Source organism: Cervus elaphus, chromosome X, assembly GCF_910594005.1.
Source record: "Cervus elaphus chromosome X, mCerEla1.1, whole genome shotgun sequence".
Lineage (NCBI taxonomy): Eukaryota > Metazoa > Chordata > Mammalia > Artiodactyla > Cervidae > Cervus > Cervus elaphus.
The window spans coordinates 33,498,684-33,521,282 of record NC_057848.1 but is presented as its reverse complement, the minus strand read 5'-3'; the positions used below and the strand labels follow the sequence as shown (position 1 = coordinate 33,521,282).

General features: G+C 47.0%; 1 protein-coding gene and 1 long non-coding RNA gene across 8 annotated transcripts in view; one reads left to right on the top strand and one right to left on the bottom strand.

The window, feature by feature from the left end:
• RTL9 (retrotransposon Gag like 9) overlaps window positions 1-22,599 on the bottom strand; it is a 48,652-nt gene that overhangs the window by 13,596 nt on the left and 12,457 nt on the right. The window contains exons 1-2 of one of the 7 annotated variants that reach the window (XM_043897713.1): window positions 11,645-11,720; window positions 9,646-9,749 (exon numbers count right to left, since the gene is read on the bottom strand). The exons of 5 other annotated variants lie outside the window; for them this stretch is intronic. The gene's annotated coding sequence lies outside the window, so the exon portion shown is untranslated. Of the gene's footprint in view, window positions 1-9,645; window positions 9,750-11,644; window positions 11,721-22,599 lie in introns of those variants that run through there. One more of the 7 variants, XM_043897712.1, reaches the window with a different exon arrangement.
• LOC122690780 overlaps window positions 3,339-22,599 on the top strand; it is a 37,594-nt gene continuing 18,333 nt past the window's right edge. The window contains exons 1-2 of the long non-coding RNA XR_006340100.1: window positions 3,339-3,541; window positions 20,317-20,368. This is a non-coding gene — a long non-coding RNA (uncharacterized LOC122690780). The remainder of the gene's footprint in view (window positions 3,542-20,316; window positions 20,369-22,599) is intronic.

Below are 22,599 nucleotides of genomic sequence, written 5' to 3'. Positions count from 1 at the left end.
ACCAAACATAGCCACCTATTCATAAGAAACTGCTCCTTCCTTCGGCTAGGGTCTGCGGATGGAAACTCTTTAGAAGGGGCCTGTGGGTGTGGCAGGAATTCTGAGGCTTAGCCCATCCAGTACACCTAGGCTTCTCATTTATCCAGCCTGCCAAAGGAATGAAGCATTCAAGTTCACTGAAGTCTCTATTTAATTCCAACTTTTCATCTCCATTAGGCCAGGAATACCAGTTTTCAAAAAACTAGACACGGTAAAGGAAAAAAAAAATAACCCTAAGAATGAGACTGTCTGTGTCTTAGAACACGTTCTTCAGTTTTCAAAGCTTTTTCACATCTATTCCCTCATCACAGAGTCTGTAAACTAGCAGCCACAGGCTAGATTCAGACTGTAGACGGATTTTATTTGACCCCTACAATGTTTTTGCCATTTTTTTTTTTCAGAACTGATTTCCTTTATTTATTTTTTTTCCAGTGGGTTTTGTCATACATTGATATGAATCAGCCATAGATTTACACGTATTTGTTTTTGCCATTTTTAAAAGTACTCCTAACATTTGAAAGTCAGGAGATTTCACCTATATAATGTGGGAGAAACAGAAAGACTCAGATCCTGGTTCTGAGATGGGAACAGTCAGGTGGAGCTGGGTAAGCTGCTCCTTGTAGATGGACCACTGGCTCACTATTTTGCCTCAGTACCCACCAGCCACTGACTTTTTCACAGTGACTTGCTTGGCCCCTGTGGGCCTTTGAAGCCTCATTTTAACCCCATTGAGTTTGTACAGAAGATGGTTAAGAGCACAGATTCTTAGGCTGAACTGTCTGGGTTAGAATCCCAGTTTTGTCCCTCACTGACTTTGGGACTCTGCTCAGGTGATTTAACCTCTCTGAGCCTCAGTTTCTTCATCTGTAAAATGGGCATGATAGTGATAATAGTAATGCCCACCTCATAGGGTTATTGGCCCAACTAAATCAGTTAATGTGTACAAACTACTTAGAACCATACCTTGCACATGGCACACACTAAAGAAACACTGTTTAGTAGCTAAGTCGTGCCAACTCTTTGCAACCCCATGGACTGTAGCCTGCCAGGCTCCTCTGTCCATGGGATTTCCCAGGCAAGAACACTGGAGTGAGCTGCCATTTCCTTCTCAAGGAGATCTTCCTGACCCAGGGATTGAACCCAGGTCTCCTGCACTGACAGGTGGATTCTTTACTGCTGAGCCACCAGAGAAGCCCAAAGAAACATTAGCTTCTTTCATTGTCCACAATTTCTTACCTGGTTTTTTGACATCCAAAGGATTCTGAAAACTGAAATTTTGTGGCAAGCGCATATGGTAGCCAAACTGGGCCTGAATTGTTTTGTGTGCTATTCGCTCAGTCAGTCATGTTCGAATTTTTGCAACCCCATAGACTGTAGTCCACCAGGCTCCTCTGTCCATGGAATTCTCCAGGCAAGAATACTGGAGTGGGTTGCCATTCCCTTCTCCAGGGGATCTTCCCAACCCAGGTATTGAACCTCAGTCTCCTGCATTTCAGGCAGATTCTTTACTGTCTGAGCCACCAGGGAAGCCTAGGCTATTCATTTATCCCATTGAGAAATATTAGTGTGATTGATGACAGAATACTTGCCCCAGATTCCACAAGTGGTGTTATATATGTTATATGTACCAACATATTGCTTTACTAAAATCTAAAAAAAAACTCGTGAAATCCAGAACATATGTAGTCTCAATGGTTTCAGATAAAGGATTGTAGACCTGTATTATTATTAATTTGTATACGCACTTGACATATGGGAAAACTGAACTCCTGGGCACTAAGCAACTGATCGAAAGTCCTACAGCTTGGAACTGGACATACATTGACCCCTGGGCATGAAGCCCCTAGTGCTGCGGTATGTACTGGCTCACTGTAGGCGTGTTGATACAGGCTACCAGTCAGGGTCCCCTAAGGAACTGAAGCCTGCTGTCAAATACTGAGAGTGACAAGCCCTCCCCCTAGTAGCATTCTTGTGACCCTTGGCGTTAATCTTCACTACTGATACCACTGGGGTTTCCCCGGTGGTGCTAGTGATAAAGCACCCACCTGCCATTGGAAGAGACACAAGAGACATGGGTTTGATTCCTGGGTTGGGAAGATCACATCGATGAGGTCATGGCAACCCACTCCAGTATTCTTGCCTGGAAAATTCCACGGATGGAGGAGCCTGGTGGGCTACAGTCCAGAGAGTTGCAGATTCAGACACCATTGGGTTAGGATTAAAATGGGGATTACTGTCTTCATTTTACCCTGAGATCCAGCAAAGAGAAGTGACTTGTCCCAGATCACTCAGCAAAAGACAGGCAGATCTAGAGCCAGAAACCAAATGCTCTGCTTTTTCCTTCTTAAACCCCAAGGCTGATCCAAGGGAGATGTGTGCTATACTTTTCACATACTGACCCACACTCTCTGCAGACAATCCTAAAATTTCAACACACTTGATGAAAGAAAAATGTCCCAAGATCTTGCAAATATCAAAATGAGACCATGTGTCTGAGTGGACCTCAGCCTTCCCAGTACCATAGGCAGCATTGTATACACACCATCAGAGATTTCTCAAATCCCAAGAAAATCACAGAGACCCTACTGTTTGCCTTTCTCTGTTGATTTTTAGGAGCTGACATTTATTTTGCCAAAGGTCAAAAGAAATGAAAAATCTACTGGAAGGGGAATTTCATCAGTTATGGAGCAGCATCTTAAAGAAACCTTTGAACAGTATCAGTTCCCATGTTGGAAATGCAGAAAATAGAACACTGCTATTTCATACTGTCGGTGCATCAGAGACTTGGGAATGAGAACAGCGTCCCCAGGAACTCCTGCCAGCTCCCGACTCTGCACAGGGGAGCTTTCTGACACCACCAGCCACTTAACCAAGTTGGAAGAGAGAAGGCAGGCCATGCCCCAGGTGACCTCGTGTCTCTCCTAAGCTCATGGCTCGAGTTCCTCCTACCAACAAATTCGCACTTTGATCACACACCCACAGCGACCCAGATCTTTGAATTCAGCAATTCTTTCTCAGGTTTCAGCGAGGCATTGGCAGCCTGAGCTATTTTGGGACACTTTCTCTGCTGTGGATGCCACTTTCGGAATACGCCAGAAACACGCTCAGCACTAGGAGCTCTCCATCCTGGACCTGTTTTCGGGTTTGCTTGCTCTCTCTCTTTCTCCGGGCTGATCGTTTGGAGGACAGTCATTCTTGCCAGCCTAATCCCAGGAGCCTGACTACCTTGCTGGGCCACAGGCTCCAAGAGGCAGTGTGGCTGCCAGCACCCTCACGAGAAGGGGCATGGAGGCGCCAGGCAGCCAGGAAAGACGGATGTCCTGGGGAGGTAGAGGGGGTGGTCTGAGTTTGGATATGGACTGAAAAACCAAGGGGAGAGGGCGACAAGATTTTCCAAATATCTTATTTTTACAATCATCACTTCCTAAGCTGATGCAACTGACTCAGCAGACGTTCAGGAACCTGCCTTCTCCATTTTCCTATCCGAAAATCCTCTGCACCTGTAAGTACCGGGGCTCATTGTCACTCATACTGTCTTTTTTTGGGGTGGGGAGGGAAGGGCCTGGGGAAGGTCATCAATATCTGAGTCAGGTGTGGGCAGGCCCATGACTTTGGAAGAATTCCTGACACCCTCCCCCACCCCCTGAAGTGCCTCTGAGTTCGGAAAATGAAAATGCCTTTTCGTTCTTTCCCAAACCCCCAGCATACCAGAAATGCCACACAGCCTTCGGGGGTCTTCTGTTGAGCAGTGCTGTGCACATCCAATGGCTTGAGTTGGACTTAATGCGAGAAGCACACCCTGAGCATTTGAATTTCTTAAATGTGACCTCAGCTGCTGTTATGGGTACAGTCACTGCTAGCTTCTCCATCTTTTACAAAGCAAATTGCTGAAACAGGGAAAGATGTAAGCAGGAGAGTTGAAATAGAATTTAGCAACTCCTCCGTGTTGAAAAGGGCAGTGAGGCTCAGGTTGATGGTCAGCCCAGTTAGAAACGCAGCCACCACACTTCATGCTCCCTGCTCTGCAGCAAGATGGCCCTTTTCAACATCTTCCCAGTTTGATGGAAAGAGAGACCAAAATAGACATGGGCTCCCCAGGAAAGGAGGAGCTTTTATTTACTGCTTTCCTGAGACACTGGACATAGTCTCTGGCCAATTTGTCAGTCCCTGAAGCAGCTCAAACGAGGGCTCCAAAGAGTCCTGGATGACAGAGCCCAGCCCTGTTACCTGCCCCGACACCAAGACCAAATCATTCTTAGGGGACAGGACATGTTTGGAGGCGAGTGTGAGGGATGCTTTTGATAGGAAATTATCTGGATAAACTTACCAGGATCCATACTAAAAACAGTGTCCCTCTAGGCTTTCATAATGACTTGATGGGTCATGAATAGGAACATAACAAGGTCAGAAGGTCTTGCCCTTTTTCCCCCATATAGCAGCACAGAAGGAACACTGTCTTTGGCAGAGAAAAAGCAAAACTGACTACTTTCAATTTCTCAGACTGGCAAAATCAGCAGCTTCTTATTTGTATTCTGCTAAGAGTCTGAGGAAGATTAGAGGAGAAGAGGGCTCATGTCAGAGCCAGATAAATGAAAAGAGGAAAATCACCCTGTCTCGGGTGGAGATTGGATTCGTTCTCAGGTTATAGAAAGAAACTAGTCTCGGGAGGAATTTGGCTTTGCTTTGACTACTACTGCCTGTTTGTGTGGTCTTTGGTAACTCGTGGAGCTTCGCAGTCCTTCCAACAGAGCTCTGAGAAAATGATGCTTGCATCATAGAAGTTCATTATCTGGAAGACTTTTTAGTCAAAACTTTGAGTGGTGAGTGAGAGGAGGGAGTTCATTCGATGTGATGGATTCTAAAAAAAATAAGCCAACTTCTGGCTTGGTGGTAGCCTGAATTTGATGTCTACTTCATGGCATTCCAGGAGTATTAAGAACATTCCCTTGCCCTTCCAAATCTCTCCCTGTCCCCTTCCAAGGGCTTGAAAATTCTTAAGTCCATAATTCCTTTGACATGGGGCTTTAACACCAGTTAAAATGCCGGTCAATCTGTTAAGCCTCACCTGGATGCATCCCATCCTGAGGGCAACTCTGATAGCAGGGAGAAGAGAGAGCAGGAACAAGAGATTACTGTAGGTACAGAGATAAACCTCAGAGCAGGAGTCTGGAAGCAGGACCTAGGTCAAGGCCAAAAGGACCAAGAAAGTCCATTGGCAAAAAGGGAAAGTTCTCGTGAAAGTGAATTACAAGACAACTTACTAAGGCAAGATGCAGAATTTGGGTAACAGGACAAAGATGCATTTAATGAACCTGGGGACAGGGAAGAGGAAGGAGCTCATCTGCTAGAGTGGGATAGGAGATAGAAGGGTTCCCTGCACAGGCACCCCCGGGCTCAGTTGCCTGAGCCACTGAACTAGGGACTCCAAAATGTGAAGAGGCCTTGGTACAAAGAATCAAACAGATCAAATACTCTGGGACCCCTCAGCACTGGCATTTCTCCAGCCCAAGAGGGTGGATCAAAGGAGCGGATGGCATAGGGACTTAGCCTTGTTGCCTCTGCCTCACCTGTTCCTTCGATTGGGAACTCATACCCAAGGGAATTCATTATAAATACAGTCACTCACCTTATTCACCAGAAGCTGTCAGATGCAAAGAAGGTTGCTCATGTAGAACCACAGGCCCAGGGGAAGGCATCCCCATATCCCTACACCCTTCCTAGGGCCTAATAAACAGGGTTTGGGAGTAAGACTACCTGGGCTGAAATCCTGGCTCTGCCACTCCCTAGCTGCTTGGCCTTGGGTAAGTCATTTAACCTCTCTCAACCTCATCTGTAAAATGGGCACAATATTAGTATGATCTATCAGAGTGTTGTGAAATGAGGTGATGCGTGTAAGGTCCAGCATAGTGCCAGGTACAAAGTAAATATTTCACAAAAATCAGCCACGATTAAGATTTCCAGCTCTCTATTGTATGAACCATCATCTGAGAATGGGTTAGAGCAGCAGGTAGTCCCGTCCAGGACACATCTACCACCATTAGGGTTACCATTTCCTTAAAGTAGCCCTCTTCTCCTTTGCATCCCAGTCCCACCACATGAGAGCATTCCCAAGACTTTCCTCTCACTGATTTTATATCCACCCCATCCCCCAGCTAGATAACTAGACAGATTCAGCATTAGGGATCCACGCAATCATTTTCTTGGCTTTCCTCGACCACAGACTGAGCTTTGCTACTCCTTTCCTAGTGGTGAGATGGAGTTATTTCTGGGAAAGTGGGGTCCAGAAGGGTGAAGCTCCCTAGAGAGTACAGAGTCTCAGTCGTGTCCAACTCTTAGCAACCCTATGGACTGTAGCCCACCAGGCTCTTCTGTCTATGGGGATTCTCCAGGCAAGAATATTGGAGTGGGTTGCCATTCCCTTCTCCAGGGGATCTTGCCGACTCAGGGATCAAACCCAGGTTTCTTGCATTGCAGGAAGATTCTTTACCATTCAAGCCACTCCAAGCACTCAACAAAAGGAAAGGAGTCCCACCTATAATTTTGAATCTCTGGTTCCTGTAAAGCTGACTGCAACTGCAGCATCGATACCTAGCCATGGCCACTCCCACTGTGACTCTCTGATCCTGTGGCTGCTGACCCACCATTGTGCACCCCCAACACCCTGTCTCCCATCCTCCCTCCCTCTTCAGGACATCCCCTTATCTGGGCCCCAGGGTGCTTCAGCTTCAAGAGGATTTCCTTCACTTCCTCTCTTCCCCCTCCCCACCCTCTCCAGAGGATTCACTCTCTTTCAAGGGGTGTGGTGGCAAAAAAGCCCTGCTTTCTGTGCAGACATGCCCTCAGCGTGCTCTCTGCGTTCGAGCCCTCCCTGATTCTGCTTGGCAAGGGGGCTGTGGATGAAGCCCCCCTAGGCACACTTTGGGTACCTGTAGAATTAGAAGACAGGCTTCCATCGTCTTAGAGACTTAAGTGAGACTGGTTGTGGAACTACTTCAGTCCAGGAGTTGGCTCAAATGCATATTCCATCTATAATCTCCAAAGAGATACAAAGTGTCTCGGCTTGGGGTTCATCCCTGGAATCTGCATGTTTAAAAAGCGTTCCTTGAGCCACACCTTAAGAAACATGGCGCTCCATCTTGTGGAATGAGGGCAGGGGATGGGGAGGCAGATCACTGGACTCTGATTCCTATAACCAGCCCCAGCCTCCATCCTGACTCTCTTACCCAGGAGAGCATGTGTAAATGTCTTCTGAATCCTGACTTCTCATTCAGGCAGCAGCTCCTAGGTTTTTTTCCACAAAGACCCGGAGCAGTTTTAAATATCTGAACTGCAGATCAAAATCAGTGATGCTACCAATCTGAAGTGCTAAATGTACTCTTATCTAGAGGTGTTCTGAGCTACTAGAGGCTCTAGAAGGCCTGGTGCTTCCCAGGTGGCACTAGTGGTAAAGAATCTGCCTGCAATGCAGGAGATGCAGATTCGATCCCTGGGTGGGGAAGATCCCCTGGAGGAGGGCATGAAAACCCACTCCAGTATTCTTTCCTGGAGAATCCCATGGACAGAGGAGCCTGGCGGGCTCCATAGGGTCCATAGGGTCGCAAAGAGTTGGACACAACTGAAGCAACTTAGCATGCATGCATGCAGAAGGCCTTGGGTGGTTACTAGCATGCTGAAGCCACACTGGTAGAATCTGACTCACAACCCAAGCCTCCTATAAGCTGTATGACCTTGAACAACTTAATCTTTCTGTGATTTGTTTCTTTACCTGTAAAATAGAGATAGTAATAACACCCCCTCACAGTGTTGTGCATGTGGAATTAGGAATTATTTCATCTAATGTGTTTAGAACCATGCTGGGCCTACATTAAGTTCTCAGGAAACATGATATGCTATGATTGTTACTATTAATATTATATATTGTTATTATTAATTATATAAAATATATATAATATATATAAGCATATTATATATATATATATATGCTTCCCTGGTGGTTCAGACGGTAAAGAATCCACCTGCAATACAAGAGATGTGGGTTTGATCCCTGGCTTGGGAAGATCCCCTGGAGGAAATGGCACCCCATTCCTGCCTGGAGAATTCCATGGACAGAAGAGGCTGGTGGGCTACAGTCCATGGGGTCACAAAGAGTCGGACACGACTGAGCTACTAACACACACACACACATAAACAGGGTCTATAATATTCATGAGGAATAAGTGAGTTCATGTGAGTAAAGTGTTCAGAACCACTACTGATACGGTCCCAGGAATTTAACAATAAATCAAATAGCTGTCAAGATGGCAGTTTGGAGTCTCTTACATTCAGAGTATAACTGAAACTTTTGTGGCTAACCTGGGGCTTTAGATGTATGGTATTATGGGATTTGGTTAGGGGACCCGCTAGGTCTAATTGAAGCTTTAAGGCTCCTAGGAGACCCATGGCAGTTTGCACAGAGTAGATCTTTAGAAATGCCCTCGTGAATGCGCTTCCAGTTCCGCAGCACTAAAGACTCGGTTGTTTGCACTGAATGCTCCAGCTGTCATCATGTAGCCCTTGTACTTGTCCTTTCTGTCCCAAATCCCTGGTGGTTCATTTATTGGATTTCATCAGAAGACACGCCCCCACCAAAGAACCCAAAAGCTGAAGTGATTGTCCTTTCCATGGCTCGCCCCTGTGTGACATGAGTTCTGCACACAGAGCACCTCCCTTCACTGGTGGGAGCATAGCCATGGAAAAGGGACACTGGTCCCGAGGAGAAGGGACAGGGTTTCTGGAAGGGGCTATGTCTTCTTGCCCTGGGCCAGTGTCCCCGCCGTCACACCCCTTTCATGCTGGGGCTCCCCTGGCTCTGTCCCCAGCCCTTGTCCTGTAGGAGTAAACGGGACAAGAGATACTCCATCCAGTCCCACAGGGTCAACTAATGCCGCTTGGACCCTGGTGGGTTCTCAGCCCTCAGTTCTCACCCCACTCCCTGCTGGATGTGTCCACTAAGTCCCACTGGCATCCCACACCCTACGAGTCCCACTGAACTTGTCACCTGTCCCCACTCATGCCCCTGCCAACCCTGTCTCTGTTAACAGCAACACCAGGGGCCCGAGCTGGAAGCTCACGGTCATTGTCACCTTTTCTCTCACCTCAACACTCCACAACGCTAGCCCTGTGGTTTCTGTGACATGTCCCTGGAATGGTCTCCTGCTCCCACTGCACACTCCTGAGCCAGAGCTCCTGCCACTTCATGCCTTGAGATGGCCTCCCAATCGGTCCAAACTGCTTTGAGCCCCTTTGCTCACAGAACAAGGTGCAAAACTCAGCCTGGCCAACAAAGCCTAGTATAAGCTGCTCCCAACCACCTTTCCGCCCCCTCTGCTGCTGCCAATCGCGCACCACCCCCACCCCAACCACCCCTACCACCAAGCCTCCACGCCGCCCCAACCATCCTCCCACCCTCTGGAACAAGCTCTTTCATGCAAATACTGCTCCCTCTGCCCAAATGTCCTTCCCCTCCCTCCACTGCTCCTCCTGGCCAAACCCTCCATCCCTCAAAATTCAGCTCAAATGTCCTTCATCTGAAAAGCCCACCTAACTTCTGGATACCAGATCACTTACCATCAGTGCCCGGGTGATGCTGCTCCATTCGACCACAGCACAGCTGGACCATGAGTATTTATGTGCGCCCCATTAGTCCTGCGAGATGGAGAGTTCCCCAAAGGCTACCAATACAAAGATATTGGGTTCTCATTTGCATTCCCAGTACCCGCTCCCCAGGGTTGAATACAGTAAACTCCTGGCTTCCTTATTTTTAGGTCCAGCAGGAAAAGAATAGTTGCTACCTCCCAGAGCTAGAAGGATTAACTGAGATAATGTAGATAATGATAAAGGAGATGGCAATGATAAGAAGGAAGAATAGTTAGCATCCTCTAGGTGCTTCCTATTAGTACCTACCAGACACTGTCTTAAACTCTCTATATGGATGAGAGTCAGGTTAGGTATGCATGTGTTTATGTATAAAGATATAGATGTCATTTAGATGACATATGCATAATATGTATCAGGCACACTGTGCCTGACACCTAGCAGGAACCCTAGTTTTGCCTTTCTTCCCCCATCTTCCCTATCCTTCACCCTTAGCCCTTGCTACCCATCATTCCACAGGGCTGGGTCAGGAGGGAGGTGAGTGCAGGGGTCTCTGAGTCATGGTCCCTGGTAGCAGACTGGTTAGCAGAAAAGAGAGAAGCCCTTGCGATTCCCTTTGGACTTGGTGTCTAAGCTCAGTCTCTCCATTCAGGTTGTCATCTCTCTAAGGGCAGGGGCTATGCTGGACCCCTGTTTCAGGCCACCAAAAGCACTGGCTCCGTGGTGGGCACGCGGCAGGCTCTAAATAAGCTCTTAGTCTGGACTCAGCCTCAGAGGTCCTAGATTTCATCAGTTGCTGAGGCAGGTCTTAGAGTCATGATTTCCAGATTCTAGGGAGCACAGAGAGCAGCAGCCGGCGCCACCCGGTATCAGCCCTCTTGGCAGCGCCCTGCCGGGAACCAGCCACCTGCATCCCAGACACAGCTTTGCCCCCAGCTGGCCAGGTGACCCTGCGCCAATCTCCCTGCTTGCCTGGGTCTCGGGGTCCTCACCTGTAAAATGCTGCCCCTCTGGCTGTCTGAAGAGGCACAGCCTGACAGCTGTGAAAGCTCTTTGCCAGAAGTTAAGGTGTTGTTAATTTCAAGTGCTGGGCTTCAGTCAGTAGGAAACATTCAGGAAGCGGGGGTGGAGGGAGAGAGCAGGGGCTCGTGTATCCAGGACATATGGGGGCCTATATTTGTTGTCCTCCTGCTTAGCAGCGTTAGTGATTCAAGCTGGTGCTGCCTGTAGAACACTCTGTCCTTTGGGACCTTCGGGGACAGGAGAGGTTGCAGAGCTGCGAGGCTGAAGCCAGCGCACAAGACGGTGAAAAATAGTGATAGCAATGAGGAGCCACGCACGCAGGTTCATCCGCATGCATTCACACTCCCGACGCCCCCAGCGCTGCCGCGCAACAGCAGCTGGAGCTAATTACAGACAGACAGACAGCTCCTTCTCCATCCGGCTCTTTTTTTCCCAACTGTCATCCCTCCCCGCACCGCCCCCACCAACCCGCCCCTGGGGATTGCCTGAGCTCTCAGTAGGGGTGCTGCTGGCGCCACAGTTAAGTGCTTAGAAAGAACGCGGAAGGGGGACAGGGCGGTAGGAAGCAGCCGTGTGGCTCCTCCTCTTGTGCGGATGGGTAGACCGGAGGAGGTGCGGGGGTGGGGGAGCAGCTTTGTGTTAACAGACCTGCTCTCCTAGCAGGAGAGAGCCCAGCAACTCCGCCCCTCCCTTCTCCTTCATCTGAATCCACCCAGGGATCCCCTCTTAACCCTTCTCCCTCTTGAATCCCCAACTTCCTCGTCAAACTTGGTATCTGACACAAAGCTCAGTAAACGTTGAGTGAATGGATGGATGGATGAATACACGAAGGCTCTTCAAACCTATGACTCGCACGTCCTGTCCCCACCTCACAGACCGTAATACCTCCGCAAGCCCTTTTCTCTGCTTTTCTTTCTATGTACTCCCTTTGGGCAATTTCCGCTCTCACCTGCATGCTCCTAACTTCCATATCTCTTTCCAGCCAAGACCCTGCCAGCTGCCTGAATGTTGCTCGTGCTCCTCAGATCCAACGGGCTCCATATTACATTCTTTGGCAATGACGTCCCCAAGGGTTTTCTAGCAGTGAGTCCTGGTCTGTCCAGGAAGTAGGAGAGGGAGAGGCTTGCTGTGTGTCCACTAGCAGGATAGAGGCAATGAATATATCAGCACAGTCATGGGGCAAACTCCTATTCCCAGAGCCTCTCTTCACCCTCTTAAATCATCACCCCCCCACACACACACCCATAAGCAAAGTCAAGCTGGGAACCTGGGTGGCTAACTGCCTCAATCTGAGCTTCTAACATGGGGATCAGGCAAGTTGTTTCAGCAAGGGGAAGTCCTGGGAAGGAACCAGTGTGTACCAGTACGTACTAAGGAGTCATTTCTTCTCCAACACTTTCTGTCCAGACCTCACTCTCATTGCCTTGCAACCTGGTACCACCCACCCCACACCTACCATTCCACACACACACACACACACACACACACACACACACACCCCACGCCTACCATTCCACACACACACACACACACACACTCCCCTCACTCCATTCCTCTTCATTCTGGAATCCTGTCCCTAGGCTCACTGCAAACCCCCAGGTAAATATTGAACCAAGATTGGTAGAGACTGGGGATTTCATTCCATCAGACCAGTGCTGGAGGGAAGACCCAGAATGTTTACTGAGAGTCCACACTCAAATTCTTTCCTAGCCTTGGCAAGGACAAGAGAAAATAAAGCCCCTCTTTCCTTCAGGCCCTCCTAGATTTGGATAGCGGCCAAAGGGATGGGTTACAAATACAGTGGCCTTTGGTTCCTGACAGCCGCAGGGCCTATGATGGCAGAATCCAAGTTTCTTCCTTCTTTCTCAAAGGCTCCTAAGTGGCATGCACTGAGACAAATGTAAGGTGTGACTGTACCGGACTGTGTTATGATCACATCTAGGCATTTTCAAATTTTAAAGTAAAGTGAAATCTTCATCGCCAGTTTGTCTGACATGTAACATGTGATATACTTTATTTAAAGGATTCATGTGTTTACTCTTAAATGAATTTTAAATTCATTTGTTCATTCAGCAAATATCTTTGAAACATTTCAATGAGTTGTAAACCATGGTTCCTGCCTTCAAACTGCTCCTATTCTAGCTGGGGCGGGGAAGCCTACATACAAGGGTTAACTGACGATACAAGATTATGCCATGTTTCCCTCCATGCCTGGTGTGGCCTGGATGACTCCTGAGGTCCCTCCAACAGTATGGAAATTTTCTACTCTTACTGATACTATCATGACTATTCCTCCCTCCTTCAGTATAAGATGGTGGTTAAATGTATCTCCAGTGGCGGGGGGAGATGTATCTCTGGGTTCATATCTGAGTTCCACCATTCACTAGCTGTGTGACCTTGGCCAAGTTACTCAGCCTGTCTGAGCCTCCTCTGTAAAATGAAGACAACAATAGTACCTACCTCACAGAGTTATAGTGAGAATCAAATGAATTAATACACATGGTGCACTAAGAATGATACCTGGCACATAATAAGTACTCAATAAATGTTAGTAATTATTTTCCTAATGCACCTACTGTCCTTTGTTAGCACCAGAGGTTATAGTTCTTATTGGGCTTCCGAAAAAACTCATTGAGGTCTTATTCATTCATCCATTCAATCAACAAATCCACATTGAGCATCTACAAGGTAAGCTTGGATCATATAGACAAATAAGGCACAGCTCTTGTGTTTGGGAATAAATAGTTCACTCAAAGTATTGCTGGGTTAACAATGCCCTGAAGCACCTTGAAGAAGCAAACACAGATTCTTACCGGAGGAACACACCTTCCATCTGATTCCGGATTCCCATCAATAGAGTCTGGCTGAACATGAACTCATAATCCAAAATTACTACAAAGCATACCATGAAGCCAGTAAAAACAGAAACAGAATCAGATCCTCAAGATTCAGATATTGCAATTATGTGATATAAAATATGTATTTTTAAAAATTTTAGGTGCATTAAAAAACAAAAGAGGATTTTGAAAACATTAGCAGAGGACAAGATACTAGCAGAAAATAATTAAAGTATTATCTTTTGTAGAGGGCAAAGCTAGGGCTTTGAAGGAAGTGACTCTTTCAATATTACACAGCTAATCACGAGGGACTCAAGTCAGGTTCTCAGTGTCTACTGTTTTTTGGCACACTTGGTTACTGGAGCTGGGCCATATTTTCCCTGAGCCAGTCAACTGACTGAGATGAGTACGAAGCACTGTGTTAGATCTATAGAAACTGCCAAGATGAACACAAGAGTATCTATGCCCTCAAGTAGCTTAAAAGTCAGTACAGAGACATGACTACATACAGAAAAATAATCACGGCTCTCAGGTTGTGTGGTAGAAACTACTGTGGTCTGAAATGGTAGGAGGTCCCCAAAGGACAGGGAAGAGGCAAATCTGTGGGGAAGAGGAGCTTTGGAGTGGTGACAGCAGTAGAGAAGATGGGAACAGCCTGACCAACATTACGGAGAAAATGAGCCCACACAGTAGTTGAGGGAACAGTGAGTTCATCTGGCTAGCACACCGGCCACATGCAGGGGCAGGCCTGTCCAAGCACAGGATCCTGGCACTCACAGGGCCCCGCCATGCTTGGTCGAATGTGCTGCTGTTGCTGCCTTGAACATCTGAATAAATTTTTTACAATGGGACTCTACATTTTCATTTTGCCCCAGACCCCACCCACAAATGCTATAGCCAGTCCTATATATAGGGCAATGAGGAGAGGTATGGCAGGAAAGACAGGGGCGCTGGTGGGAAGGACCTTGAATGCCACTCCGATATCTGCTCTGCAGACAATGAGGAATCACTGTAAGTGTTTGAGTCCAAGAGCGATGTGGTGACTGTGGTTTTAGAAAGCCACGTGGGGAATTGGGTGGGTGGTGGTGGGGGAGGCAGGTAACAGATGGACTGGAGAAAGCAGAGATGAGGATTAGTCAGGGGACTACTGCAATAAAGCAACCATGGTCCAGACAGGAATAGTGACAGCAGACATGGAGAAGGAAACGGTCTTCACTTTACTCAGTTATCCATTCTCCAGATGTTTACTGAGCACATGAGATGTGCTAGGCACGGTGCTAGGGGCTGCGATTTGGGGATGCACACGGCCCCACCCCTGACCTCAAGCTGCTCCCAGCAAGGAGACAGATAAGTAAACAGACCATGACTACCCCATGTGCTAAGGGCCAGGATCAGATTAAGGTGAGAGTGTTGTGGGAACCCAGAGAAAGAGTCCTTAACCCAGACAGGGAATTCAGAGATTTCTACCAAGGTGCGATATCTGAGCTGTATGTTGAAGGTGGAGTAGAAATTCACCCCATGGACAAGGCACAGGCAAGCAACCCAGGAAGAGGGCATAGAATATGTAAAATCATGCCACATCTACTATGTGCCAGGCACTGTCCTCAGAGTCCCTATTCTCAGGCTGCTAGGGGAAGCAGACAACTAAGCAGAGAATAAAGAGATGATGGGGAAAGTACTGTGATGTGGATGCTGCGGGAGTTCAGGGGAGAGGCATCTCACCCAGACGGGGAGGCGGGGGATCAGGGAAGGCTCTTCTGTAGAGGTGTCTTCTGATCTCTGTGTTGTAGACAAGGCATCAGGAGGGAGAGGGAGGGGCGGGAAGGGGGGAGATATGTGCAGATACTCAGAGGTAAGAGATTGTGGCCTCAGAGAACTGTAAATGATTCCCTATGATTCTAGAAGGAGGATAGGAGGAGCGCGGGGAGACAGGACTGAAGAGTTGGGACTTCATCTTGAAGAACAGTAGTCATCAGCCTTGACTGCAAACTGAAATCACCTGGGGAACTCTTAAAAAACACGGATGAATAGCTCCCACTCCCAGGGACTCAGATTTAATAAGCCCAAGGGGGAGGCGTTGGAATGTTTAAAAGCGCCCCAGGTTTATACTAATGTGCAAGCAGAATTGTGAACCAGGACTTTAGGGCGGGAGGTCTAAATCTGAGCACTCATCAGCATCACCAGGAGGGCTTGTCGGACCCAAATGGGGGGTGGTGTACCTCGAGTTTCTCATTCAGTAGGTCTCTAAGAAGTACCTACTCTAACAGGTTTTCAGAAATGCTGTGGCTGCTGGCCCCATGACCACACTTTGAGAGCTTCTGGTCTCAGGTATTGTAAATTGAGTTACACTTCAGTGGAGGAAAGAAAAGAAAGTGTTAGTCACCCAATCATGTCCAACTCTTTGTGACCCCATGGACTGTAGCCCACCAGGCTCCGCTGTCCCTGGAATTCTCCAGGCAAGAATACTGGAGTGGGTTGCCATTCCCTTCTCCAGATGATCTTCCCTACCCAGGGATTGAACCCTGGTCTCCCACATTGCAGGCAGATTCTTTACCACCTGAATGGAGGAGGGGGTGGGAAATGGTCTAACTTGCCTCTTGGAAAGATAGCTCAGGCCACTTTGAGGAGAATTGTCACTGAGGGGAAAATGAGAGGTGAGGAAACAGGAAGCTACTGAAGGAATCAAGGCAAGAGAAGACTGTGAGGAAGTCATGAACTAAAGCACTGGCAGGAGAAATGGAGAAAATGGGTCAGATTTGAGGAATGCTTAGGAAGTAAGCTTGGCAGGGCTTATTGACTGGCTGAACATAGAGGTGAAAAATAAAGATGTGGGAAAAACAACTCTAGGCTTTTTGCCTTGGGCAACTGGTGAGTCTGATTGCACTGGGCATGTTGGTTACTGCAATCAAAAGTTAGAGGTATTACCAGACTTGGGATGGGCGGTTGGGGAGCGGGGCATTTCTGTCCTCAAATCTCATAGTAATCGTTTCAGAGAATTTAACAGGCATTTCTCACTGTCCACTTAACCCATGCTTTCAACATCATGAGTCATTACCTCGACCCTAATCAACTTGGGATTCTCTTCAAAATGCCTGGAAAAGAAAAGAAAGATAGTGATCACCCTGACATGACTGACTAGCTGCCCAAGCCCCAGGTACAGGGTGTGCGCCTCTGCTATAACCCCAGGTGTGTTTCATCTGTTATTTTAATATTTATAGGGTTGCTGCCTAGAGGGGTTTTGAAATGTTCACAGTGGCCACATTTCACATACAGGTAAAGAATTCATAACCCGCTCTTATATAACCAGGAAAGCAAATGTAGCTTAAAGGGCAGCCTGCAAAAACATTCATTCTGCATGGATTTGAAATGTGTAAAAATAAGCAATTTTCCAGTGCATCATCGGTCGTGACTACTTATAACTCCCTTCCGTGGGCAAGTAGAGTGCCAGCAATCAGCAGGGCCAGGAGATGATGGATGGGATAATTGTCCATTAGAGTACAGATAATTTTTGTACCATGGGAGAGTTCGACAGCATATAGACATGATAGATGGAAGAAGAGTTAGTTAATGTGATCGGAGTTGTAGCTCCATTTCTGATAGTAACCATTCTCTGGCTGAATCGATGATTAATCAAAGACACTTTCTCATTTGAAACTCTTCGCTACCCGGTGCACAACCCCTGCTTTGGGTTAAATTTAATAGCATCATTAAAAACTGCTGTTCAAGAAAGTTGAATTACTTTTCCCCAGAAGAAATCATGCCACATTAGAGAGCTCTTTTGTGAGCTCCTGCACAGGGGCCATGGAGTGGGTGTGCGTGTGTTTAAATGTTTAACATTGGAATCCTCAATGCCCAGCCTAGGGGCTGACACAGGGCACTCAATAAATGTTTGTTAAAGTAAAGTGAAATGAATTAATACATTTGTCCATTCATTCATCTGTTTATTCCTTTAACAGACATTTATTAAATACAGGAATTAAGAGCTCTAGCTCCCAAACCAGATGCTCCAGGCTTCAAATTCTAGCTCCCACTTGCTATGAACTTGAGCAAGTTACTTAGCCTCTATGAGCCTGACACCTCCTATAGAAAAGGACAGAAACCATAACACTTGTTTTCATAGGGCTACTCAAGGGTTAAATGAGTTAGCGTCTGGAAGTGTTCAGCAAGGGCCTGGCCCATAGTAAATGTTCACTAAAGGGCAACTGTTATATCATTATCCTTGTTGTTATATATACTATGGCAGGACCTTTCTCAAGTAACTAGGTCCATAGAAGAGGCCCAGAATCTCTTAAGAAATGACAGGGCTCTTGGCCAAAGCTGCCTTTCATTAAAGTTGTTATTTATGGTTTCCAGCCCAGAGCCCAACTGCCCTAGGCTTGACAGTCCTGGCCTGGTGCCCTCCTGTGGTGGCTCTGGCTACCCCTAGGTGGGGTGTGCTCTCTAGAGAAACCTGAGAAATTACACAGCAGGAAGGTGAAAGAGGAAGGTAAGGGCTGGCAGGGATCCAATTAAACATCAATGTGCAACCGCCGTCGCGCCCCCAACATTGTTAACTCCCTTGGGTGTCTTTCTGTGCTTTTGTATAGCTCTTCCTGGCAACATTTCTACCTACTAATTGCTATTTCGAATGTTTATCCTCTTGGCTCCACTGAACAAGACTCTCCTTGATTTTAATTTTCATTTAAAGGCAACAGAGTAGAGCACACTTGCCTTGGAGTTCAGTCAGGAGGTAAGGGAGGCGATGCAAGTAAGTGGCCTGGGATGATTCTAGAGATAGACACAATCAGCCACTGAAGAGCTATGTGACCTAAAGCATATTGCCTACAGTCTCTGAGCCTGAGCTCCAGAGAAGGGAACGTGAGAATAATGGTCTTCAAGACTACATGGAGACCACTTAGGATGGTGCCTGGTGCACAGTCAAGTACCTAATCTATGACTATTACTTTGGGGCCCTGGCTGGGGAAACAGAAGCCCAGAGAGGTTAAGGGCCCAGGTAGCTAGTTAGTTTCAGAGTCTTCCTGTTCCTTATTCTTACTATTAAACTAGTCCAGTCGCTTTCAAGCCCTTTACAGTTCCCATTTACACATAGTCTAGCATATGAATTACAGATCATGTTTGCTTTCTACCACAGGTAAATTTAATGCATTTAAATGAATGCTTCCCATATCTGTCTACCTAGAAGGTCTTACAAGCAACTCAAGGGCAGGAGCTATATATCATTCATCTGACATGCTCACTAACCATTGGGTGAATGTTGATAGTTGAGCCAGCAGTCAGTAACCTACCTGAGGAGTGTATGTCTTCCATCTTCTGGGTGTTATTCCAAGCAGTGCAAAAAGATGGAATGGCGGGGACTTCCTTGGCGGTCCAGTGGTTAAGAATCCACCTTCCAATGCAGGGGATGCAGGTTCAATCCTTGGCTGGGTAACTAAGAACCCACATGCAGCAGGGCAGCTAAGCCCGCACACTGCAACTACTGAGCCTATGTGCCACAACTAGAGAGCCTGAGCACTGCAACGCAGATCCTGTATGCCACAACAAAGACCTGATGCCAAATAAATATATTATAAAAAAAAATAAGTGGGATGGGTGTACTGGACTCATATGAGCCTAGGCTTGAACTCTACAACTGGCAGCTAGGTATAAAGCACATGCCTGTGCTGGGAAAATGATAATAGCACCAGTAACCATAGCAGCGGTGGCAGTAGTAATAGCAGTAGTAATTGTAACGATTAGCGAAATGTAGAGGAGGGCATTTTCGTCAAGGATTCATTTTGTTCTCAAAGGCTGTGAGAGGCCTGAAATATGCTATGTGGAGGCAGTATAGTGCCGTCGCATCAGATAAGCCTGGGTTTGAATCCTGCCTCCCCACATATAGATTGTGTGATCTTGCATTATGTTCCCTGAGCCTGTCTCTTTGTTTGTCAAAATAAGATAATGACAGTACTTCCCTTACTGCTTTGTGGTGAGGATGAAATAAGATATGGGATATAAAGCATATCATAGTACAGTACCTCACACATAACGACTCAAAAAATCTGTTGGAATTAGTGAATATGAATTTTCAATAAAATGGCATGAAAGAAACTCCAGACACCTTTTAGCATCTACAAGAGATCTGGAGGAGGAAGAGAGAATTCCCAGTAAGAGCTGGTTAAACACTTAACCACCTGTCTCTTCGGATGTAATACCTCATGTTGGAAACAATGGGAATTTAACGTTATCAGAATAAACCATTCCCAGTGAATGCAGAGAAAGAAGCCGGTTTCACAGCACAACCTTGCAGTTGCAGGAACTGAGAGGGTCTCTGAGAATGGGATAAAGTGTTGAAAAGTACAAATTTGACACCTACACACAGAACAGTTGGTCATGTCAGCCCCTCCCAAATGCACAGAAGCACATACACCAATAACCATTGAAGCCAAAGCAGAAGAAAAAAGTCTAAGCAGTTGAAACCCAATCATGGCAGAGAACTCACTGGATAGACCTTTTACTCTTGGCTCTGAGGTGACCTGCCACACTGGAAAACTTCTTGGGCTGAGTGACTGACTCTGGCAGAGGAGTCTGCTGTCATGATGTCACCATCATGTCCTCTTTATGAGTTGAGGAGAGACCGGACATGTTGGGGGAGGGGCGGCTGGCAGAGATCAGCTCCCAGCCTAGGATGCAAAAACTACCTATTCTCCACTTTCTGTGGTGCCCACACCCCCCACCCTGTTCTTGTTTGGGCTTGCACCAAGAATGGCATTCTGGATTCCTGCATTCTCTCTTTCTCTTTTTTTAGTGTTTGGATTGGCTGTTGGCCAAGGCAACTGAGGAGCATTTCCAAAAAGCAGGTGAGCCTGGGGAAGATCTCATTATCTTCTCCAATATTTTAACTCCCTGACAATGAAAGTAATCAGGGACCCCTTTGTAAAGAGCATAAGCAGTCCCAGCGCTTCCAAATTAAAATTCCTACAAGACGCCCAACAAGGCGATCATTTTCAAGGGAAAAGTACCCAGGTGTGGTAGCTGGTTTAAGAAATTTGAGAAGTAACACACAGGTTTCTGATGGTGAAAACCACTCTGTGCTAGCAACCGTTTGGGTGGTATTGCAGTCATGGGTGTGAAACATCTGGTTGTAACCAGAATGTGGGTGACTGGCTCACAACTGGAGGAGGCAACTAAATATGATTTGGCCTCCTGGCCTTGTGTCTGGCCCCAACATGCAAATTCCTGTCTGGAAGCTGATTCTTCCCTGCCAGAATTCAACAGGTTAATGACAGCAGCTGGCAGAGGTCTGCCCGTGGTTACACTGAGTGCCGCATGGGGACAGGTTAAGGACTACAGAAAAAAAGCCGCCAGAAAAGGGGGTTTTGATTGTCTGAGGAGTGGAGGACCTGGCTTGCCAGTCAGGGGAGGGAACAGGCCATGGTCCAGGGCCAATATCAGAGGTACAGCAAACAGAACCGGAAGAAGCCAGGACAGGGAAAAGGAGACGGCAAGGACTATTGCTTGAGCACTTACTCTCTCCCCATCAGGCACCGTGCCAGCTCTGGGTAACTTCTCTCATTTGATCGCAGCAAGAGCCCCATTTTACAGAAAGGGAAACTGCAGTGTTAAGATCAAAAGCAGGAACCAGGAAAACAGTACAAATACCAAAGCGCCCAGAGGCACTTGGAATCAGCTGCCAAGAAAAATTTAGGAACCTGAGTTCTTTATAATCATGGCAAAGGGGATTAGGAGATTTGCATGTAAGCCACTGTATCTCTTCAGCTGACTACCTTATTGGGCTGCCTGTACCTCTCACACCTCAAGGTGGCTGGGAAGGGCGGGCTCGGCAAGGACAGGGACCAGAAGAGGGATGGACAGGGGTCGATAACAGATTCCTTCGAAGAGTACGTTAATGGCCACACACCATAAAACTTCAGCTAGAACACTAGTGGGGAAAAAAGATCAGTGAGTTGCAACAGCAGAATTGGCACATGAAATTTGGGCTCTGTGTATACTTCAATAATCAGTGCTAGTCATTTCCTTGTTTGCAACTGATATGCTCTGCCATCATTAATACCTGTTGATAAGTGCAAATAGGCTTGAATGACACTCACAGAGACCCGCATTTAAGCACACTGACAACTGCAAGCAAAGCACAGGTCCTACTGAAAGGAACACACAATAGAATTCACCACAAAACTCTGATTCATAAATTGTCTAAATAGTCCTCCCCCACAGACAACGTTAGCCATCATTTGTTCTCTGGCCAAAACTGTCCTTGGGTCCAATCAGCAGTCAGTGAACAAATGACATTGTATTACAGCATCCCGCCACTAGAGTGTACACCTCCACACGCAGGAAAAGCAGGCATCTCTCACCTTCAGCCCTCTGTCCCTACAAGCCAAGAAGTCCAAGTGCCTGAAAAGAGTTAGATCCTGCCTAGTCTTTGGAAGGGCGAGAAAACCCCTGGAAGGTGACAGACATCAGGGCGATCCACTGACACTTGTTGGGCTGTGACACGAAGTCAGAGGGGTTGGATGAGAACCTCACACAATTACAACAGAGTTGCATTCCCAGCTGTGTGAAATGACCAGCATATCATGATTGCCTTTTCACGCAAATGTCAATGACATAATCCTAACAGACTCGCAGCTCTCTCAGTGGTGTAATAAAACAATGACCCAATTATTTTGGAGGGCTGAAGCAGCAGATGTGATGACTAGGTAGGCTGTGAAGGGCACTGTGTGTGATGGACCGGGCACAGTAGGGCAGCAAACTGCGCTCTGAGGGTTTGAAATTTGCCTCCCAAGCCAAAACTTCTACCATTCATCTGATCAGGGAAAAAAAGAAAGCCATTCAGTATGAAAGTTCCCACTTGTTCTCATAACGGAGGCCAGTTGGGAAAATGTGGCGCAGCGCTGATTGAAGCAAATTCTGTTTAAAAAACCAGCGGGTTTGTGGGTATTTGTTTATTTATAACTCTCCCCTCCTCCTCCCCCTCACTCTGCCTCCTTCTGCAAAGGATTTGAGATCAGATTGGAAAACTGAAAGTTTGTTTTAGTCCTAAACAGGTCCAGCTACTTTTTAGATGGAC